This window comes from Melitaea cinxia, chromosome 8 (genome assembly GCF_905220565.1).
Source record: "Melitaea cinxia chromosome 8, ilMelCinx1.1, whole genome shotgun sequence".
Taxonomy (NCBI): domain Eukaryota; kingdom Metazoa; phylum Arthropoda; class Insecta; order Lepidoptera; family Nymphalidae; genus Melitaea; species Melitaea cinxia.
Genome location: NC_059401.1, coordinates 15,908,927 through 15,926,573, shown reverse-complemented (window position 1 = coordinate 15,926,573; position 17,647 = coordinate 15,908,927). Strand labels below are relative to the sequence as shown.

Genomic DNA, 17,647 nt, shown 5'->3' with positions numbered 1-17,647 from the left:
CAATTACATCGACGAGTAGTACAACGTAGATCGACGAAAAAATAGTCAAGTAACTGCGCGTTATCAAAGATTACTCAAAAAGAAGTTCCCTCGATTTCTCTGGAATCCCATCATCAGATCCTGGTTTCCTTATCATGGTACCAAACTAGGGATATCCCCTTTCCAACAAAAAAAGAATTATCAAAATCGGTACACCCAGTAAAAAGTTATTGCGGATTTTCAAGAATTTCCATCAATTTCTCTGGGATCACATCATCAGATCCTGGTTTCCTTATCATGGTACTAAACTTGGGATATCTCCTTTCCAACAAAAAAATAACTATCAAAATCGGTACATCCAGTAGAAAGTTATGTAGTATAATAAAACGTAGGTCGACGAAAAAAGCGTCAAGTAAAAACGCATTATTAGATATAGCTCGAAAAGTAATTGTTAGATCGCAAATAAATTTAAATGGGACCAATTGGCACACACCACCTTTCGATTAAAAGAAAATTTGTCGAAATCGCTCCACCCAGTCAAAAGTTCTGATGTAACATACATAAAAAAAAAATACAGTCGAATTGAGAACCTCCTCCTTTTTTGGAAGTCGGTTAAAAAGTGTTACTTATGATGTAGAAATTCATTGAGAAATTGAAAAAACAGTAAAGAAATATATGATTATATAAAATGGTAAATAACATAATGACACAATATATAATGATGAAATAGACCTCTTGACTGAGGTTTACACATCATTTGAAACTATTATAATAGGCAAAGTTTATGAGGACCCTTAAATCTGGATATTATTTAAATAAGTAATAAGTTCAATATAAGAAGAAATGTTTAATAACAATATATAGAATAAATTGCTTATTATTGTATTAAAATTTGAAGATCTGAATGCAAATTTATACTCGCAATAAAGTAACAAAGTAATCTAATAGAATTTTCACTTTACTAATCATCTTAATTTAACTTTTGAAAGTATTATCTATGCAAAAAGAGAATTTGAAACAAAATCAATATTTTTTTTTACAAAATACTTACGAAATAAAACTATTTTTACAAAAATAAAGTTGACATACCAAAAAAACAAATACAGTCTAAGCTCAGCTCATGTCCAAATAACTATTTTTTCATTCTTTTTCATCTGTATCCTTTGTACGCGAAATCCGGTCCGGCCCGGTCCGGTAAAAAGTCCTAAAATTGACTGTCCGGGCCAGCCGCTTAAGTTTTAATTAGCGGTTGTCTCGCCTCGGGCGCTGTTGAGACTGTTATCGGTGAAAACAAATTTGGAACATTTGTAAAAATTGCAAATGTTTTACATTAAAAATTTTCGGCACAAGATTGTTTGAATTTTAAAAATACAAAAAGTACAAAGTATAAAATAGTTTATTGATGATAATAAATTTATCAAACAAGTCGCAAGTCGCTTTACTGGGTGGTAACCCGTGTTATTGGGTACCCCGCTCGCTCATCTACCGAAGCTCAATATTAGTCAATATCACATAATATCAATAATTTAATTAAGTGCGTGTGTTTAAGTATGTGTTTGCGTACGTGTGTGTTCGTGTATGTGTGTGTGTGTGTGTGTGTGTGTGTGTGTGTGTGTGTTTTGTGAGTGTGTGGGTGAGTGTGTGAGTAACTTGTGAAACGTGGCCTTGTGTAACATGTACGTTTTACTCGTACACTGGCTGTAATGTTTTTAATAATGTAAATATACATTGTAACTAAATTGTAGTAAACTAATACTCTTATTGCATTTCTTCAGACAATGTTAACATACTTTAAAATAAGAACTTAGAATATGATTATAACATTTTATAAGAATTCTCGCTCTTACAATATCTGATGAAAATCATTGCTCTTGGAAGGGAAATCACTTTTTTCTGTTAAGTTCGCGACAAGTTCTCCAAGTTTCATTCATTCCAGTTCATTATCCGCGGCTGACATAGGCTATTATATATTAAAAAAATACGGATTTTTTTTAATTCTCTTTAATGACCCGTGCGAAGCCGGAGCGGGATGCTAATGTGGAAATAAAAAGGTTTAATATACATTTAATTACAATTATATTCACAGATATTGTTAAAGTCAATTGACATCAGGCAAAAGGTAGTAATCTAAGGTTTTGACCGAATTATAAAATGTTGAAACATTCTCTGTAAAATCATTAATTTTAAGAGAAAATGGATAGAAAGCTAATCATAACAATGGTTCCTGTACGCTGTGTTCGATTGTTCAGAAATTGTTAACCCATTAACCAGGCTAATCCGACGTCGTTTCAGTTTTCGTCATAATTTTTCTTTTTTCCTTAGTAAGTCCATTAACTCTCGTAAAGGATTTCCTTTATTCCCGTTGAAAGTATTTTTTCTTACGCTTTTTTAAATAGTGGTATTGAATTTTAGTACCCATTTCGATACGATTTTATTTATAATCGATGGAGTGAGTATATTAATATTTATTTATAAACAAACGAATATAATATTTCTAATATATAAAATTCTCGTGTCATGGTGTTAACCATTGAACTCCTCCGAAAGGGCTCGACCGATTTTAATAAAATTTTGTGGGCATATCGGGTAGGTCTGAGAATCGGCCAACATCTATTTTTCATACCCCTAAGTTATAATGGGGAGATTAAGCGGGTTAGTAACATATATGGCAAAGAAACGTTTGCCGGGTCAGCTAGTTTATTTATAATTTTTATATATATATATTTAGCATATAAACCATATTTTACTTTAATTTAAATGCAATTTTAGAAACATCTAAGAAATAGTTTTATTATGTCACCTAAAATTATACGAAGTTCATTGTTATTTAAATAATGTATTTATACTTAAACAACTTACTTATCACAAAAAAAAATCGATTGTTTCTAACGTAGAAGTAATTTATAATCATGTATATGTACTATATATACACATATAATGCTATAAATATAATATAATATTACATTTATTTAATAATGTTTAATCTTTAAAAAAAATTCAGAAATAGATATTTTCACAAAATACAAGCAAGCCGGTGATAGGAAACAAAAACATCATTAAGCGTAGTATAGCAAATCCGAAAGGCGCTTTTGTGCTGCCGCCGTTAAAGGAATTAACGGGTGGCCTGCCGAATTCTATTCCATTCTGCTTTCGACTTGGTGCTGATAATATTTGAGGTCATAGTTACATCTCTATATAATGTTACATCTCCATAATTGCTTGCTTTTGTTACTGCGTGTGTAAGGTTTAAATGTGTAGATAACTTCATACGTTGTAATAGGTGTTTTTGTCTCTTTATACAAAAGGGGTATGTTGTTATCAAAATAGAAGGTAGGTTATGTTTAGATGTGATTCTTTAATATACCCTTATTTCGAAATATAATGATTTTATGTGCCCATACAATATAAAATTTTTGTAACCTAATTTCAAATTTTTAAACAAGATTTGATGTATCAAAATATACTCGAAAAGCTTGTCGTATTGACCTACATATTAAAACCGCATTACACATTAAAATAACTGACCTTTAAAATTTTCATTACTTAATACCAATGTAATTGCTCACCGCAAAATTATAAGAATCTTCACAGCACTTTAGTTTCGAAGATAACGATAGCGCCGTCCGTCGGACTCACTGTTCTTAATAATTGGACACTCGAAGGCCTTTTTCGTGCCTTATTAGGAGAAATATTTCAGTGCCCGAGGCCCAGACAAGGAGGACCGCTTAAAAATCTACCGGGACGTATATCAGAGAGGGACCTTGTTGGGGATATTTTATGGAAACTATAAACTTATTTCGTTTAATAACATGCCTTCGCGAGGGTCTTTTTATGAGGTAACTAAATTAGTTTCCTGTCTTCTGCGTTTCTGTTTTGTATGGGAGCGATCTTTTTACGGCAATTACTCCTTGCCTTTGCGTATGAAGATTTTGAGATTGTATCTATCTTTCTTTTACGTTTCTGATCGTAATTATTGCGTGCTTTGTTATTATCATTTTTATTACAGTAAAGGTTAACTTTGTAACGAAACAATTGTTTATATAGATAGGACTTTCTTTATTTCAATTAAATTAAATTTGAACTATTTTTTCCAATTTTTTTCACGCTCAATTGAAATACGATGTATTATAACATAATGCTTAAGTGTATATTCGATTTCCTGATTATTTTTAGTGTCTTGTGTACACGTCTAGGCATACGTCACACATATAAATACACAGTTACAATAACATAACACAACAACATGTACATAAACGTACTGTGTCTGAATAGTATCGATACATTCTAACTGACAGACAGGGTATTTAGCCAGCCAGCATTTCTGCGTTCCTCTTATATATATATATATTTTTTTTTTCATACTGCGCAACATTTGAACCCAATGACAGGTCAGGTATGAATCAAACTTTGTAATGATCGGCGCCGAGCTGTCTTCACGAAGGAATTGGCTGATCTCCAGGGACCCTCTGACCTTTCCCGTTTATTATATTGACAAACTCAACCAACCCCTTAGCTGAGACAAAGCCGTAAACTGTAATCGACCGCTATCAATTAATTTGCTTATAGCCCACACCACGAGGTATCGTCGAAACTAGACTAATAGTCTCTTTGATAGAAATAAATAACTTTCTAAATTGGAGATTTATAACAAAGTTTCAATCTATATCAATAAGGATTAAATATATAATGTATATGCCTAAAGCAAATAATTTAAAAAAATCGAGAGCATTATTTTATCAAAATGAAAAATTGCCTACAATTTTCATTTTTCAACTTGAGGCCTGAATAAATTTAGTTAACTAAGACGATGTTAAAATAGCCGAAACGTCCAAAATAATTGGATTCCATTTTCTTTAAACTCGAAAGCCAAAGTAATCCTTACAAAACTTTCGTTTTTTTTTTCTCTACATAAATTGACAGCCATGAAAGACTCCGAGATGGATCTCAAGATTGAAAGAGATTCGAAGTTGATGTCTTTTTTTTCAATTATCAGATAAATCCTAAAGAATCGACTTTACAAAGTTTATTATATTCGAGTACCAGCAATTATCCATGACTGAGAGATTTAAAACGGGAGATAAGCTAGCTCTTTTAATGCCACTTAAAGTTTCAAATAATATTACACACTCCGGGGGATCGGTATCGTAGCGTTTTGCAATAAAATTTTAAAGCTAATATTATTCCCACAAATATTTATATTAGGTACACTTCCATACTATCAAATATTTAAAATATTATTAAATATTTTTATAGATTCCAGACATTATAGTTTATATTTCGCCCATGACTATTAAAAACGTCGGATGTGAAAAACAGCAACTTTACAGGAGAGCGATTCAAAGTGTAAATTGCGTGTATCTTTTTACTCATTTTAAGCAGGGTCATGAAATTTTAGAGTAATGCTGTACAGGCTATTTATATTTTGGATAATATTATTACTAGCCGGTATTTAATGTGTAAATATGAGAAAAGTCACTTGTTACATTTTTAACGGGTTAAGACTAATACTGATTTGTCAGAAGTACCACAACCGACATTGTTGCTTGTACGAAATTGATGATTGATTGTCGGAAGTTCCATTTACGTCATTGTTCATTGTTAGTATTTATAACAAATGTATGTCGTATGTAAATATTACTAAAAAACAAACACCAAAAATTTAAAAAAGTGATTATATTTATTTATAAATAACAAAGAAAAGTTTGTTGAATAAAGGAAATCGTCAAAATAAATACAAAATATTTCTTTTGACTTAAATAACTCAACCACCCTCTCACCCTAGCCCTCTTCCCGGGGGTGTCGTAAGAGGCGACTAAGGGATAACACAGTTCCACTACTACCTTGGAACTAACAAAGCCGACCGATGGCGGGATAACCATCCAACTGCTGGCTTTGAAATACACAGGCCGAAGACGGGCAGCAGCGTCTTCGGTGCGACAAAGCCAGCCCTGTGGTCACCAACTCCCTGCCCAGCGTGGTGACTATGGGCAAAACACACGAGTTCACATTTTTGGCGTGAACTTATGGATGCCTATGTCCAGCAATGGACTGTGATCGGCTGAGATGATGAAATAACTCAACAAATACTTACAGCTTTTGTTTTTTTTTTAAAGTAATATTCAGATTAACTAAATCAAATCAATCTTCTTATTGACAATCAACAATTGGTGGCATAACTAAATCCACTAAACAAAACACAAAATCTTCTATATAATTATCTAGATTTAATAAGAAACTTGGGTAGTAATCAAAGATTTGGTTAAATCTAAGACTTATATTAATATCTTTTAGATTAATCAATGAAAATCAGTCTTCTTCATCCAAGAAGATTCCTTCCGATACATTATAGAATTCTAATAAAAATTGTGATATCTTTTGGGGATTAGTCACTTAAATGCGTCCTAAAAATTATATTTATATTAAATTCTGTCAAAACTGTGTCATAACTGTTACATATTTCATATGTGTCCAGTGTAATGAATAATTCAAAGCAAGGATTTAAAATCCAATATTTCTGGAGTTGTTATCACTTTAACTTCATTAGGTTCACCTTCAGCTTTGGCCCAGCGAACGAGACAGCACCATTCCTCTGGTATATAATATAGAATCTTGCGTTCACTACGCGCTCGATGATTGAATGCACACTATCCCCTTCATTTTGAGTATGACCCTTCTCCATGAAACAGTGAGTAATCGTGACTCCAAATTCTTTTACTGCAAGCAAGTATAGAGAAAAAACCTTCCTTCCGTTCCTGTTCTGACCCGGGCTATAGTCGGACCAAAATTTCTGCCTAGACTATATGCGTTTTCTTATATATATATTGATAAAGTCAACCTGAAACTTCATTTGCACAACGTTTTGCAATAGCTTCGTGGCACATAAAACATGTAGCTATTTTGTTAGACAAATTATAGAACGTAAAGTTTAAGGTAGACAATTTCATTTTGTAGTAAAACACGCTTAAATAGTACTGTGGTGTTATCAAAACTTTTTCAAAATCAAAAGTAGCTGCTAATACTTCTTCATTCGACTTAGCTTCATCTTTATCTACTGATTACTTTTCATTTGTAGGTAATTCTTTACTTTCGTATATGTGTGACAAGTATCATAGAGATCTTTTTTTAGGCTTATGATAGCCAATATTAAAATTTGCGTTAAGTATATTCCTATTTATTTGCTTTTTCACTATATTTTTTTAGAATCAAATCATTCCATGTATATGCTATACATTCGAGAAGCACTATCCACACCTTCTAAATATAGTTTCTTTGAATTTTTGCTGACACAATATGATACAATCAATGAAAACGATTTGACATCATCACATACACTTCTCGTCATCTCTTTATCTATAATTCAGTTCTTGTGCTAATGTTTGCCACGCTGATCTACTAAAACTGAAATTCGTTCCTCAAATCTTTTCCATTATGTAGTGAGATGATGCGCTTACCTGCAGATATTGTAGTTAAGAACATTACATACTATAACTTTTTATGGTCTGGATGGAAATAATAAAATTTTATGACCATATTTAGTAGTTATTGAGGTAAGGCACAGCAAGAAATATCCTGCTCAAAATATGGAGCAGTCCGACTGGGGTAGTACCTCGACCTTACAGAAGATCAAAGCTAAATAACGCTGCTTTCAAGCAGTTTTGTGTTCCTGTTAGTGAGTAGGTTGCAGACGTCTTTAAGCTACGGTAATCGCTTACCACCAAGTGAGCCTTACGCTTGTTGGGTGATCTAGTTATATATAAAAAAAATTGAGTTCACTCATCTTGAAAAGTTCTCGGTATTAGAAACTCAATAGGAAATAATAATAAAAAAAAAACAGTTAAAATTAACTATTTTATATGTTTGGGTGTTATATTTGGTACTAAAGACATTTTAAGTCATCTGCATAACCTCAAAGAACTTTAAATGTAATATATCCGACATTTAATTAATTAAAAAAAAAAACGTTGAAAACGTCGGATATGGTACTACCGACATTGAATCCATTTGATAAACCGATAAACAACGTCAGATGTGGTACTAATGACATTTAACTCATATTGTAAACCGATTAACAACGTCGGATATGGTACTAACGACATTTAACTCCTTTCAAAAACCGGTTAACAAAGTTGGATGAGGTACATCCTACAATTTTAAATTACTTACTGTAAATGTCTCGTGTAATTTCTATAATCTATTATTAAATTTGCAAAAGTATTAAACTATGAACTTTATTGTTAGAAATCGTAAAAGTAATATAATAAGTAAAAATTAATACCTGTTTCTCACTAGGTTTTGCTTTGCTCAAAATGTTTTCATCGGCATTTTTACTTCTATTACTATGTTTTTGTTTACAACGTCCAGTAGCTAGTTTGATTAAATGTGTTTATCTACTACACATTGTGAACGGTGTTATAAAGTAAAGGATTAACAATAAAATGTCCTAAAAAAACAAGTGTCATAGCAACATCAGTTAGTCCCGCTAACATAGTCTGAAGTGGGAGATCGTGCGCATTCACCCGCTCCTGCGCACCGCTAACAACGTTGGTAGTTATCATCTGACATTGTTATCGAGCTAGCCAGGTAATATCCGACATTTTTAAATTAAGTAATTCAAAAACTATGCATAAAATAAAAAATTTCTCTTCAGCTGATGATAGACTTGGTCATTTGGGAACGTTTTATGAAATAAACAAAAAAATGCAATTTTGCAGTTCCGACTATGTTAATAGTCACTAGCGATTTACCATAAACGATTACTACATCTATGGTAATTATCGTCTAAATATTAATTCGCTTTAAACTTTATTAATAAAAGAGAAAATTAAATATTTTATAAAATAACGTTGCCCGCGTCCTAAGATCGCGTAAGCTCTTGATTATACCGTTATATAGAGCTCGTATCAGGCCAGTATTTCATAAGCATAACGAGTCTAAATTAAATAGTTACCTGAAGCACTGCACGTACGGAGCTCGTCTCGGGTCATCAAGGAGAATATAACCTCATATCAAATGATAAACGTATGAGACCCGGCAACCAATTACAAATCCCCTACTACGGACTACACCAAGATGGTATAGCTTTACAAAATTATCATTATATCATTATATTAAGACCTGTGCTTGACGTTTATAATCAATGTTCCATTACTTTTAGGCACGTGATATTTTATAGCCTATCTTTTCTATTCTTTCTCAGGAAACAGGCTTTCAATTACATACAATAATAACTGTAGTTTAGACGTTGTTTTATTAGCTATTACTATTCTTTTCATTACTGTATAAAATATAGTATGTACATAATCACATTCCAAGTTTCAAGTTAATTTTAATCTATTAAAACTAATATTTACACAATCTCCTTCGTAACAAAAATAAAGAATAAATGTATATCAGACCAGGCATTAATAATTTAACTGAGTATACATATCAACTTACACATTTGACTTGAGTTTTAATCATAAAATGCCATCTGAACTAAATTGCGCCAAAACTAGTTACTGTTGTATTACTAGTAGATCCAGAAATTAATATTTTTAAATAAACAAACGATGGATCTCCTTTATTATATTAATATTTTTTTTACATCTTGACTATATTTATAAAACATTATACAATACGTACCGATTTTACAAATGTAATGTACAAAAGCCCTATTGATTTCAATAATCATTACGGAATTTAAGCCCTCGAGGGGCATCGGAATTCGTAAAAGTTCTGTAATAATATAACAGTATTATAATTCCAGCGTAATGCATAAAGGTATGTGAAATATCGAACAGACTAAAATACTTGGAAATCGAAATTAAATATAGTTTCCACCCTTTTCCGTTAAAAATAAAAATACAAAATTACAGTAAGAGATGTCGAATAGATTGTTAAAAGCTTGTCAAACGTGCCCACAAAGTCTTTCACAATTTTCATCTTGCTCTGTTTGAAGCGTTAAAGGCGCGGAGTACTATTTACGGAGCTTATGGGCGAGGCGGGCGCAAAATTAAGAGATTTCCAGCATCAGTACAAACAGTGGGAAACGACCCTTATTAAACCGGTCCCGGGCGTCATTCAAGCACGACTCGCACTGTGTATCAACACAACACAAATAAACAGAGAAAAATATGGCTCGCGGAAATGTGTACAGTTGCTAATTAGTCGAGAGCCTTTTGCAATAATTTTTCAAGTACGTTCAGATATGAAAGAACTTTTTAGATAGAACTCGGCGCAACTAATTTCGAACTTCTTTTTGCGTTTTCAAATGTATAAACGGGATAGAGACTTATTTATTCACGTTTTCTTTTTAGTCATATAATTTCGTTATACGTACTTATCATTACTTTACGTATCATATATGCATTAATAAACCAGTACAAAATGTAAGTGCAGAAGCCCTCGAGGGATTATAGAATAAACCCTATATTAAAACATTTCTAGAATTCAATGAATTGAATTCAATAAAATGGTGCTATAATTTTCATTTCAATCTACAAAGCGCAAAGAAATCAACGAAAGAATATTTAAACTAGAATCAAAATAAAAAACGTTTAATGTCAAATAAATCAACAATAAAACGAATCGAAAAAAAAATCGTAAATTGTTTACAAAAAGAAACGGTATAATAAAACGTAACAATACAAATACGCTCACATTTACACGCAGTGCGAAATATATTTTAGGTTGAAAGCCATTTTAAAATGAAGACGCAGTGATAAGGCCGTATATTTGTTTAGGAATCAGAGTACATGCTGTAATCACGTTATAAAGTGTGCGGAGTTGTATGCGTAGTTTATGAGCTCATCTGTTTACTCGTACCAACTAAGTGGATGACTTTGCGTTGATGTGAAAATGTTTTGTTTCGCGAGTAAAGGGATTCATATTTAAGTCTTATTTTACAACCGACCCGCTAGACTTATGCTAGGGAAATGTTACGGTTTTTGAAGTCGAACTTTTTTACACACGCTTGAATTGGGGAGTAAGCTGGTGAACACGCAACAAGAGCGTTACGAAAAGTGTGCTCGTACGAGGCGAACGGAGCAAGAGAGATAGGAGTGAGCACACATTTTATTTCTTTTTCTCATAGTCAGTTACGTTTCGTATATCTAAGATGTTGTGCAGACAAACACAACATACACACACAGAACACACAGACAGAAGTTGAGAGGGAGATATAAATTAGTGAAGATCTATCTTTCTAAAAAGAGAGTTACGTTTTGTAAGTTTTACTGAAGTCTTGTGGTCTAAAGTACACTCGTTTTTTTTTTTTTACTTCTATATACATCAAACTGTCTTCAGTAATGCACAATTATTCAACAATAATTGTGTTTGCTCGCAAACGAAAAAAAAACCGACTTCAATTACATCGACGAGTAATATAACGTGGATCGACGAAAAAATAGTCAAGTAACTACGCGTTATCAAAGATTACTCATAAAGTAGTTATCAAATCTCGATAAAATTTATATGTGACCACATGACAAACATCAGCTTTCGATTAAATTAAAAATTATTAAAATCGGTACACCCAGTAAAAAGTTATTGCGGATTTTCAACAGTTTCCCTCGATTTCTTTGGATTCCCATCATCAGATCCTAGTTTCCTTATCATGGTACTAAACTTGGATATCTCCATTTCAACAAAAAAAGAATTATTAAAATCGGTACATCCAGTAGAAAGTTATGCGGTATAATACAACGTAGGTCGACGAAAAAAGCGTCAAGTAAAACCGCATTATTAGATATAACTCAAAAAGTAGTTGTTAGATCTCAAATATATTTAAATGGGACCAATTGGCAAACACCACCTTTCGATTAAAAAAAAATTTGTCGAAATCGGTCCACACGGTCAAAAGTTCTGATGTAACATACATAAAAAAAAAAAAATACAGTCGAATTGAGAACCTCCTCCTTTTTTGGAAGTCAGTTAAAATATATTAAAAATAACAAGATGGAAAACAAATTAATACAACTTGAAATCTCTAGAATATATTTTAACAAAATTGGTTTCATCTAATTAAAACATACTTGCAAAGATTGGATCAATATTGGACCAAGATTGGGTCTAAAGAATGCAATGCAAATATATAATAAATGCTAGTAAGTAACTAAGGAAGGAAGGGATGGTATGTCAATAAAAGTTCATCCCGACAAGATCCGGAGAATGCGTCTGGGAGCCTTCCGAAAAGAAATTGACCCAAATTGGACCCATTCAAAACTTACAAGATCAACACTGTACCGTCCAGTTCGTTCGAAGCAATTCCAATCTGATATTGATATTGTTCGAACTTTTAAAGTATTCGCTTTGAATTATCAAAATATCGTATTACTGATTTTGTTTAAATTTATTTATCATATTTAAAACTGATTCCTACACGATTGTTTTGATTTTAAAAATAAAAAAAAATAAAAACATTTAAAAATAAATGTTGGCGAAACCAGTGCTGACACCGTTTTCGCAACGGTGACACCACTGGTTTGTGGCTGTTGCGCTGGCGGTTGCGGGTTCAATCCTCGCACACGACAAACATTTGTATTGGTCATACAGATGTTTACCGTGGTCTGGGTGCAGGTCTGCCAGATGTACGATTTTAATCGTATTCATTCGATTTTTTTGCATTTTTACTCATGTACGATCGCTAGACCAAGATCGTACGCAAAATGTGCGATTTTTATATTCCTATTATCTGGAAGCATTTCATAACTAAAAAAACGTCATCCCCCGGCAAGCACGAATTTCGTTGAATTCCCCAACTAAGTAACGCGTGCCTAAATCTTTTACTTAAATAAATACATTGAAAAATCCCGTATGAGACCCGGCATAAAGGCTGTATTTGTTTGCTTTCTAATGAAACTTATAATTTCTCTTTCGGTAATAATTGCGACTTACACGACGAAAAAACACATTTTGAAATAAAAAACCATTTAAAAATTATAAAACACTGGCTCGATTTGCCTTAAATTTGTTATGTATTCCCCATTACAGTGCAGATTGTGAACGAGCATTCAGCGAAGGTAATTTAATCAGAACAAAACTTAGAAACAGTTTATCCAATGATACGCTTAAGGGCACGTTATTAGCCAAGCAATTAAAAAGAAGAAACGAAAATTATACGAAGTTTAGGCCAACAAATTCTTTTGTTAAAAAATATAACCACAGAATTTTTTTTATGAGTGTAACAAATAGTTTTATTGCGTTTATTTTCTAAAACTAAACCAATTTTTAATAATTTATAATAAAAAATTAGTTCTTAGTCTTAAAAGACTGTACGATCGTTTTATTTCAAAATTTCCTTGGCATACGATTATTTTTTGTAGTTGGCATACGATCACACTTTTTTTGCACCTGGCAACCCTGTCTGGGTGTTTGTGCAGTCCTTTTGGATCCGTCGGTACCGGTTGTTATCATGTACACCTGATAGCGATCGTTACTCATAGTATGTAGGGAATATATCCGCCAACACGAATTGGATCAACGTAGTGGATTAAGCTCTGATCCTTCTCCTACATGGAGAAAGAGCCTTATGGCCAGCAGTGGGATATTACAGGCTGAATCGTATAACAAATCACTTTTAAAAATCTAAATTAAACAAAACAATTTCATAATAAATAAAAACAACATCACAGAAGTTTAATTTAAAATTATTTGTAATTCCGTTTGAATGCTCGTGTTTATCGCTATTTGTACGCGTAGCTCACTAACACCCGGCGAGGCAGGCGGCGCGGCCATTATTAAAAACATATGTTAGACACGATCCACGGGAAAGTTTATTGTACCTTAAAATTTAATCTTTTAGATTTTGTTACATCATATTTTTTTTTCGACTCAATGGATGTATAAATTCAGTTAAGAAATTATTTGTATTTAGTTTGTTAAATCTGCTTTATTCAGTTTAAGAATTTTTGTAGTTTAAAAGTCACGGACAACTGATGTGTTACAAGCTTATTTGGTTAAAACATATATCACATTGATAAGTATGTTATATAAATATAGCCTATGTAGCTCAGTGGTTACATTACTTTCTCTGTAATTTATCCATTCTAAAAAAAATTAAATCATATATCCTCTTCATAATATTAAATATACATAATATATATACACTGTCGTTTGTTTCTAAAATAGACATAGCTTTGTGTGTTTTAGGTAACGGATGACTTAATATATTTTTTATACGTGGAAATACACACTCATAGGGTAAAGATACGAATAATATTCTGGGTATATTATTCTCTCGAGGTCATAAACTCTGGAGCGGAACACAAGGTCACTGCTAGCTGCGTCAACTAGTCTAGCACACTAAGCTAGGCTATAACAGCCCAACTATGCTAGTCCATTAAAATACACAACAAACACAAAGTTAGCACACAAAAAAAATATATAAGAACTTCTTCTCAAACTATTTCTCCGTACAAACGTTTCATCAACGCAAATTTCGTAGCTCCGAGCGAAATGCGAACGTTGCCTACAATTTATACAATATAACGAATATTCACGCCGTATATCCGTATGTCACAACTCCGTACCTCTCCCCTTATTGAAAACATTTACATATCTATGTGGCCATCCCGTCCCGAGCGATTCAACTGATGCCGGCGTTCGACAATAGATAAAGAAAAATAGTAAAACTTTCTTCTATACTTCGCCTTCTTATCGTTAGGTATTTAGAATATTATCAAAAAATATTCTTTGTATCATCAAAAAGTTCACTCTCGTTTAAAAAAAAATATAACAACACATGTAAACTCTTTGGAGTTTAATTTTTAATTCCATCAAGTTTATTTATTTATTTATTTATTTATTTATTAAGAAAACCAACAGCGTTTCAGTTAATACATACTATAACCAAATTACAAAAAAAATAAGGCCAATAACAGGTTTCCCTTTATAATATTTACAAGTATAGTTACATTGTTGCATTTGGACCGATGGGATGGCGCGCTTACAATAGTCACAGTTATGGATCAATTTTATTGTTCAATAAATTTATACGAGTATTATATATAAAGTACAGCGTGTTTGTCGATGTTTCAATATGTATAATATATAATAATGTTTTTTTATAATATAATAAAAAGTTATTTTAATATCATTATATTTATTATAATCATTAGATAATTAAATAGGTATTAGGCAGACATATTATGTGTGTCATCACATAGTGTGTGGATTAGGAATTGACGCCCTAGCCCTACGATGTCAATATCTTGGGATCGGTACATGACCACTAGGGAGCTTTAGCTTGCAATAATGGTTATTATCTCGATAGCTAAAGATTCAAAAATATTTAGCGAGGGTCGCGCACATTTATTTACTTTTAGTTTTTAGTTTTAAGATTAATTATTTCTAAAATTAGCTTTAGAGAATGCAAATAAATCTATGTCGTTGAATGATTCATTAAAGATACGTGGTAATCTAGTCAGTGCAGAATTGGCAGAGTATTTTCTGCTACTACAAGGAACAGACAACAGAGGCGTATGACGCGTACGACGTTTAGGTGCACAATATGACAATGTACCTACTAGCTCCGGGGAATCTACGTGTCCATTAGCTATATCATACAAAAAACACATATCCAAGACATTGCGGCGTTCCTCGAGGGATAATATGTTATTTCGGTGACAATCTTCAATGTAAGATTTGGAGAACTGTTGACTGCAATAGAGAATGTGTTTTAAAAATCTTTTTTGGACCCCTTCAAGTCGGTCCTTATAAATATTATACATCGGTGACCAGATAGGACTTGCATATTCGAGAACACTGCGAACGTACGCGAAGTATACAGTTTTGATGGCCTCAATGTCAGTAAAATTTTTACAAATCCGAATTACAAAACCCAAACTCCTAAATGCTTTCTGCGTGATCAAAAGACTATGATTGGAAAATGTCATTTTGTCATCAAAATATACACCAAGGTCCCGAACGATGTTGACTCTTGCTATCGTATTGCCATCACATTCATAAGAAAACATAATGGGATGTCTCCTACGTGTGAATGTTATACATTGACATTTTTTAACGTTGACACTTATTTTGTTTCGAGCATAGAACGCATAAAGGGAGTCAAGGTCGGACTGCAACAACTTACAATCTTCAAGGTTTTTTTTTTTTAAGCATACTTTTTTATCGTCCGCATACATTACGTGATTAGCATGCTTGAAACAGGTTTTGATGTCATATAAGTACGAATTGTAGAGAAGTGGCCCCAAGTGGGAGCCCTGTGGTACGCCTGTAGGTACGCTCATGTAGTAAGACGTAATTATTATATGCCAACTACAATACTCCATTTATTAAAGTAATTATCAATAAAATAAGAGTTACACTATAAACAGGTACATTACACGTTACTGCTACTAGTTTTGTATAAATAATGTACATTGTGTCAGGGTTTAAGAACCCGGGGTCATCTAGATATAGGGGGTTGTCAATTCAACTTTTTTTTAATGTGTTACCTCATAACTTTTTATTTTTTATACCGATTTCGATGATTCTTTTTTTAATCAAAAGCTGATGCTTGTGATGTGCTCTCATTTAAATTTGATCGAGATCTGACGGAAACTTTTTGAGCTATCTCTAACAGTAGGCAATTTCTTGACTTTTTTTCGTTTTCCTACGTTGTATTACTTTTTTATGTAATTTAATTCGAATTTTTAGTTTCCGAGCAAACACAATTATAGGTATATGGAGCGATATATATGAGTAGTAATAATTCTTTGAGGTCTTTTTCCGTACTCAGGCGAAAAATCATAACATCGATTTAACATAATCTGATTTATAGTACACCATATTAAACTACCCATTATGGTGTTCTTGATCATCTAATGATTTTTAATTGGAACATCATTATACTATACTAGAAAATTCAAATTCTTCGAATCGAAACCCTAAACGTAATCAACCTTTATCACATAACTATAACAACTGTTGATATTAATAAAAATGTACATTACAGCCTATACAGTCCACTGCTGGACATAGGCCTCCACAAGTTTACATCAAAAATAACGTGAACTCATGTGTTTTGCCCATAGTCACCACGCTGGACAGGCGGGTTGGTGACCGCAGTACTGGCTTTGTCGCACCGAAGACGCTGCTGCCCGTCTTCGGCCTGTGTATTTCAAAGCCAGCAGTTGGATGGTTATCCCGCCATCGGTCGGCTTCTTAAGTTCCAAGGTGGTTGTGGAACCTTGTTATCCCTTAGTCGCCTCTTACGACACCCACGGGAAGAGAGGGGGTGGCTAAATTCTTTAGTGCCGTAGCCACACAGCACAATAAAAATGTAATTATAGCAAATACGTAACTAGAAATAAACTAAGAACAACACAGAACAGACAAAATTAAACTCAGTTACTCGATTCTACATTTAAAAAAAACAACAGCACAATACAAAGCCGACTAAACGTTCGCCAGTAATCGGGACGAAATTTATTAACATAAAATAACAAAGGGTAATTAGCCTCCGGTTTCGTTGAATGCTGGGTCTGCTCCGTGCATAAAATTATCTCGGTAACGGCATTAAATCAGCGAAACTTGCTCTTGCAGTGCAGGTAATAATTAGGCAAGAAAACACGTAAATGCATAATTTGTTTCGTAATATATTTTTGATAGATGATATTAATAATGAAGTGTATGAAACGCTTAACCGTGTATTAATTAAACTAAATGTGTATTGTATTTTAATTAAAAA

The 17,647-nt window shown here is 32.8% G+C and overlaps 1 protein-coding gene across 1 annotated transcript in view; it reads left to right on the top strand.

The window, feature by feature from the left end:
* LOC123656078 (CUGBP Elav-like family member 4) overlaps window positions 1–17,647 on the top strand; it is an 83,457-nt gene that overhangs the window by 25,701 nt on the left and 40,109 nt on the right. The gene's annotated exons all lie outside the window — the stretch shown is intronic.